At 41.1% G+C, this 7,214-nt stretch overlaps 1 long non-coding RNA gene across 1 annotated transcript; it reads right to left on the bottom strand.

Annotated features, from left to right (window-relative positions):
* Positions 1-315: 315 nt before the first annotated feature.
* LOC127143470 (uncharacterized) lies at positions 316-7,214 on the bottom strand. The gene is made up of 2 exons (XR_007814902.1): positions 7,077-7,214; positions 316-1,263 (listed from the first exon to the last, which is right to left on the bottom strand). It is a non-coding gene; the product is annotated as an uncharacterized LOC127143470 (long non-coding RNA).

Here is a 7,214-nt window from a genome sequence, read left to right as displayed (position 1 = left end):
TCAAAGCCCGTTCTTGATTGCACCATGATAAATGTTTTCTCATAAAATATAAAACACTTAGCACTGTGTCTGAGCTGGGGTAATTACGTAGTTGGCCTAATTTTTTCCCCCCTCTGTAATATTCACATACACTGTTAATGAAAAGTCTATTGTGCACAATTATAGATGATGTAGCAACAGACAGACGTTATGTTTTGCTTACAGTTGTTTAATGCCTTGATTTCCGAAAAGACTTGACACCACACAGTGTCAGTGAAGTCTGGAAACAAACTGTTACGACATATGTTGCGCCCATTAAGAAACATACATGATATGTAAGGGATAAAGTGCCACTTTACTTCATCCTCACATGGCTGACAGAGCACATGCAGTCAATACTGCAGGAAAACTGTAGCGCTGTAATTTTACAGTGTGTAGGCACACTTTGGAAAATAGGCTACAGACACAATATCAGAGTAAAGAAGATGCTTGTAGTAGCATTTTAATGTTCCCAGCTGCTGTCTCCACTGACTGTGCTGAAAGGCAGCTTTGGATGCACAGCGGGAGTTTGGGGTGGTGGGAATGTGTTGTGCGCTCCTCAGTGGTTCCTGCTGAAACTTTAGAATGAAAAGAAAAACTTTGGATATTTGTGCCATTGTCTTTCCCAACAAAATAAGCAGCTCACTTCTGTCAGCCACTGAAAGATTGAAATATATGTAGCTTTTGCCTGTGGTATGTAGGATATACTGTACAGTAGCTTCACTTCAGGCGTGTAAATCCATTGGCAGTAAGACCTTTGTCAGAATTTTATAGTTTGTGTGATCAAAAAAAGATATCACATGCTTTTCTGGTAATATCACTTTAGGCACATAAATCAGGTCTTGGTCAAGCCACAAAAAAAAGAATTAGTTAGTGGTAAATGTAGCCAAATTTTCTGAGCTTGGTTTGAATAATGTCTTTGAATTTGGACTTTAAATGGAATTTAGTGCTGTTGCAAAATTCCAAACCAAGTGGCATAATTTAGACATTAAAATGTTTAACAAGTAAGAGAAAAATGTAAATTTCAGCATGTGCTTCAGAAGATAGAGATGATTTATGGGACAGATAGTAAAGAGGAAGACATATAGATGGGGGTGGAGTGACAGATAGAAAAAGGAGTGGATGCAATGAACAGGAAGCATCCGGAATGAATTCCCAGAGATGACCACGCATGGCTAGGCTGAACTGGCCTGGATCCGGGAGGAGGAGGTTGGGTTGGGGGTTGAGAGGCTCCTGCACGTCCAGCTGGACAGAAAGAGAGAGACAGAAAGACGACAGAGTGAGAGAGGGAGAGAGCGAGCGAGAGAGGCCCCCGGGCGCTGACAGGTGTAGCCCTCCACTCCAGCTGAGGCCTCACAGCTGACCTGGATCTCTGGATATTTCTCTCCATGTCTATGTCTCTCTCTCGCTCTCTCTCTCCCCCTGTCAAAACACATGCTTTAACTCTGAGGGTTGCACACACGACAAGCTATGGTATGTTACACCATGTTCGCTATTCTTCATTTAATATGGCAAGTCTCCCAACTGGGCTGCAGCACAGCCACAATTCATCACCACAATTGCTTAAAGTTAAAAACTAGCACTCATTGTTAAACACTAGAAATATCTGCCCTTGTGCATCCATCCTCTGCTTTATTGCAGACAATTACTTCTTGACTGATATCCAGTAGGGACATACAGGTAGACTACAGTGACTCTTAAGAAGGCGCTTGATATTTGACAAGCAGGAAGTGAGTAAAACTTTGTTTTTTTTTCCTCAAAGCAATTCCTCTTAGAATCAAGAACAATTCAATGGCAAGCATGTACAGTAATAAAAAGCGGGTCTATAGTGGTTAGATCTGTATTTCTCACTCATGAAAGCAGCTGTCTGAGGAAAGGCAGAGAGACATGAAAAATGTCTTTGGATGAATTCCAGGACATTGTAATTAAACAACCTGGACCTCAAGGCTAACTAGACACCACAGAATCACTAAATGTAATCAGTGTGTAGGATTTTTTTTTTTTTTTTAATTTTACTTGATGCAGTTTCTGCTGAGACATAAACCTTGTAGATTGTAAGACACTCATGGTGCGAGGCTTAAAACAAAGGCTCAAAGCTGAAAAAATATCTCTGTATTTCTCACAGCACTGGTATTGTTGGTACTGATGTTTCTGAAATTTGAAACCACATTTCCCACAAGCTAAGTTGCTTCCTACCACAAAGAAAGAAGACCTTCCCCAGTCAGTGTTTCTGTCTTTGGCCTTGCTAAGAGGATAAATATGCTGTTAAGTGACTCCACAACACAAAGCTCCAGCTCTGTTTTGTAAAGGAACAGACCTGACCTCTTCCAGTATTGTACTGTAAGGAATCTCAAATTTTCCCACAAAATCAGACTGATAAAATGAAATGTAAAATGCAATGCAGAGGGTGCCTGATTTCTACAGCAGTGGTTTTAATTATTTATGACTAATGATTTGATTTACTTCTCAAAATCAATATGATAATGATTAGCTGATGTAAAAATGATACACATTTATGAAATACTGCAAGAGAGGTTTGCATCTTGGCCAATATTGTAATATTAAGCTATACACTGTATGTAATATGAAGAATTATCCCCTCCATCGCAACTTTTTTTTTAACCAATTAGTGTTTCTATCATCTGGACCTTTTTGTCGTGCACTGTTATTTGAAACATCAACACGATTAAAAGTAGCCCAGAATTAATTTAATTTGCTTCACTGGGTCGTTACGTGAGGCGACTCTTAACATGATGAGTAAATGAGTATTGCAATATGACAAGTTAAAATGATAAGGTCAGTGCTGCTGAACAAAGAGGGACCATTTTCTGTCATTCGACAAAGGACTAGATTACACTCATGTTAAATAAACAATGAATTAGAGCGAGATGAACAAGAACAGATTGATTTGCAGTTAGCAGCACAGCAATTAAACTTACACCGCAAGTGAGGGTACAGAAAAAAAATACAAAGAATGAAAAAAGAAAAAGCACAATGAGTACCATTGTGAAAGCAGCATTGTTTCATGTCATTGTCAAAATGTAGTGAGTGTAATGTACTGTACTTATTACATGCTTTGTCTTTCCCTGCCTAACAGGGGTTTCATACTTTTCAATTTCAAATTTCATTTCCCTAAAAGAAGTATGACAGTCTGCAAATTGGATAATTTCATTTGTTTCTTGTGCAGGTTTTTGTGAGAATATCAACATTGAAATGAGGCAGATAAGTCCATTAGCGTATTGTCACTCAATTTAAGACATTTTTAAACAGGGTTATGTGCTTTGGAAAATAATTTAAAGCATTATCAAGATGTCAGAGTTCAGTTGTCAATTGAATTAGTTATTCACACAGGCATTTTTGCAGATTTGCAATTTATTTGTGTCTTTGTAAGATTTTTTTTGTGTGTGTGTTTGTGTGTTGTACCTTTTATGACTCCTGAAAGCAAAGGCATTCCTCGTGAGGAAACATATCTGTACACACTTCCGTGAACGTTTGGCACCAAACTGTGCAACTTTTAATACTTCAGTGAGAGGCATTTTTGTCTTAGCTGTGTTATTTGACTATTTGGACAAACATGCAAGTGTGTGCATCGATGCATGTCCCCCCCACCCACCCACCACACACACACACACACACACACATCCCAACCAAGCTTCTCCTTTTCAAAACACACCCATCCATCACACTCACACGCACATACACTCATGTGGATATTATCAGTGATGCTCAGCTGAGGCTCCAGGCCTGTCCGGTCCCCACGGCGTAGCGGTGACCAGGGGAGGAAGAGCTTATCTCGGCCCCAGGCCCCTCCCTCGGCCCCATGCCTTGGCTCCGGGAGCTGGGAGGCAGATGCCATGCAGGCCCCCAGTGTGGCATGTTTCTGTGGCCAAAGCGTATAGCGTTTAATGCTTAAGGGACGGGCTTTTGAACCAGACGGTTCATCTTGTCCGTGTGTTTGTGTGTAAATGTGTGTGTTTGTGCAGGCCACACAGCAGATGGAGGTAAAGGCTTTTAGTATGACCAACTCCCCCTGGCCCACCTGGACCCGATCAGAGCATTTGGTACTCACACACACACACAGACATACACATACACACAGACTTAAACCGGCTGTACTCCCTGGATAATAATAAATGGGACTGAATTATAACCAGGTGTAGTGTTATTCCAGGAATATTTTCCTCTAAACTCATAAGGACATGATCAGTGGGAGGGGATGTTAAACCATATGATGACGGAGATGAGAGTAATGAAGATGATGACTACAAAGATAAATCAGGTGATGCTGTCTGAGACAGTGAGGACACCTTTAAAACCAAAGTTCACACTATTTTTGGGATTGATTTCAGATAATACAAATTCCCCAGTGAGCAGCTGAAAGAATCAACCACCTCCTTACATTTACAATATGTTCTCACACTGCACCATCATCTCCATTCATAACAAACTATTTCCGCATTGAAGCGGAGAGCATTTCATAGGACGACAAAGGCGAGAACAGGTGTTTTTTTGGAATGTGCAGCTGAGAAACTCCAAATGAGTTTTAAAGAGACGAGGTTAACAGCTTCGAAAAGCTCCTTTCGTCTCAGCGAATTATGCTAAGTGTTCACAAAACATCGGTCTAAATATAGGGCTGGAACGCGCTGCAGATTAGCTTGCACAGTGATGGGTCTATAAGACGGCGGCACAGAGCTGTCTTCCGTCTTTGACTGGCACGGCTTTGAACCCCACAGCTCAAATTCACTCTGCAGTGGGTAAATATCTGCAAGTGTGTGTGCGTGTGTGCGTGCGTGTGTGTGGGTGTGTGTCTGTCTACCTATTAGCCTGTCTGTGTATCTTCATACACGAACCAAGGACGAATGGTTTTTCTGTGTTCTGAGCAAATCCAATGTGTTCAAATGTTTGGTTGAAATTGCTGACGTATAAGCCGTACGGGGCACTGCAGTAGAATAAAAATGGCGGTACTGGAGTTTATTTTGGAGCGAGAGCACCTTCCACTTGGCTGTTGAAAGGTATTAAAGAGAGACTGACATTTTAGCTCTCGGGGCAAACTGTATCATACAAGCTCGCAACCCCCCGAAAACATTGAATGGTTAGACTTGCTCAAGTCCTGTTTCAGTGAAGACACCCATGCTCTAATACTGGAGTCTTTCCTTTGATGTGTAATCACACATGCGCATGTCTACCACTCACACACTCACACAGGCACAATACATTTGCTGAGATAAAGTGACTGCAGTGTATGACCCATTTTGCAGAGGCAGGGTTTTGCTTTCATAACGATGGGGTGTGAGTGTGCGTGTGTGTGTATGAATGCATAACCAGTATCATACACCGGGATGATGCAGCACGACAGGCTTTTAAATCTTGAAAAGGAAGTGCTAGGCTGGTTTCTGGTAAAAATGCTACTGTCACACGTCCAGTCATAATGCCGTTAGCCATACTCCCCCAGGGCGACAGGCAAGGCAGTACTGAAACTACTCACAAGTGGCGAGAAAAGGGGAAGCATTATCTTGAGTCAAAAAAAATTTGAAAATCTAGTGCAAGGGATGTTGTGAAATACATTTCATGTTCCTTAAGTGTGACGACAAGCCTCGAAACCCCTGAACATGCTCCTCAAGCAGTTAATAATCATTGTTTCACGGTGTTGGAGGAGCGAGGCGGAGATAATGTTTTGTGTCAAGATAACGCGTTGCCTTACTCCTGCCGCCTCCCGTTAACGCACAAGACAAATGGAATGGGTGCATTGCCTTGGAGCCATCCAAATGAGGGTGTCTGCCATGAAGTGAAGTGAAGTGAAGGAGGAAGAGGAGGAGGAGGAGGAAGAGGGAGGGGGCGCAAGTGCCACAAAAATCAGGGAGCGGCTGCTCGACCCTCACGGCGCATCACGGCAGCAGTCAAGTGAATGTGAAAAACAAGAGAAAGCTTTGCGGAATATTGATTTAATGCCGCAGCCTGAGCAAGGGAAGATGCGCGCTCCAGATTACATGCGCTCTATTTCCCACCCATACAGAACCTTGAGTTCCTCTGCCTCCACACTCCAGAGAACCAGAGAGAGACAGAGTGTTGTGTTATGTGTTGTTGCCCTCTGCGAAGTCCAACTGTGTAGCAAATCAATGTGGAAATACAGAAGAGGTTAGAACTGCATAAATATGTAAAACATATTATGCTCCCTTTGTTTCTATACATGCAAAACAGAATATCAGGGGACTTTTTTGCTGCTACTGCAGCACCTATAGGTTGTATCCCTTCCTTTCAATTAGCTCCCTGACTCCTAAATAATAAATTAGCTTCAGAACTTATTAGGATCAAATAATGATTGTAAAGGCAGGTTTAGGTCTATTCAAACTATAGTGGGAAAGCACTCAATATTAACCCAATGTTCTTTTTGGAAAGTGGAGGTGAAATGTATAGTGTCACCTCAGTGGATATTCTCTAACAATTTGCGTTTCCTCCTCTTTTTTCTTAATTTTCTTAAAATCTTTTGCCAGTGAAAATTGCATTTGAGGCCTACCTGTGCTGATTGCTTTGTTAAGTGTCTTATTAATACAACTTGTGATCAACCTGCTCCGGTTCAGTTTGCCAACAAATTATCCTGGAAACACACTTCAACAAATCAAACTATTTGAGCCACAAATGAGATGATTTATTCCTGCTCTTGTAATCAACTATAAAGTGCTTTTTATGTTATGTCACAAAAGCAGATATTCATGTGGGTTGAGTTTACACATGTATAATTATTTCACAATAAGATACAAAAAATATTATCAACTGAAAAACAAACCACTAAAAACTATTGTAAGTACATTTATGGAATGAAGGTTGACTTACTTGATACAACATTAAACTGCTAATGTATTGAACTGCCACCTTCGTGGGTACAGCTGATGCCCTCTTGCTGCATTTTTAGATGTTGCTTGTAAACTGATTTTTTCAATGTTTTATGTCATTTCTTCACTATAATGATTAAAAGTTAAAGATCATATTTTGACTCGTTGAGATTAAAGTGTCCACATCTTCAAGCTGACAGCCGCTTAGAAGTTGATAAGTAGACTCACCAGACATTTTAATTCATTCCCCTTTTCTACAGAGAGGAAGAGGAATGTGTGCATTTTCTCCCCGCTGCCCTTCGTGTGACTCTGTGCATCGATGACAAAAAACAGAAGATCTTTGGAACAATTTGTTACTTAATGTGC

Source organism: Lates calcarifer, linkage group LG17, assembly GCF_001640805.2.
Source record: "Lates calcarifer isolate ASB-BC8 linkage group LG17, TLL_Latcal_v3, whole genome shotgun sequence".
NCBI lineage: Eukaryota > Metazoa > Chordata > Actinopteri > Centropomidae > Lates > Lates calcarifer.
The sequence above is the reverse complement of the archived record's forward strand: the minus strand, read 5'-3'. Positions and strand labels throughout refer to the sequence as shown.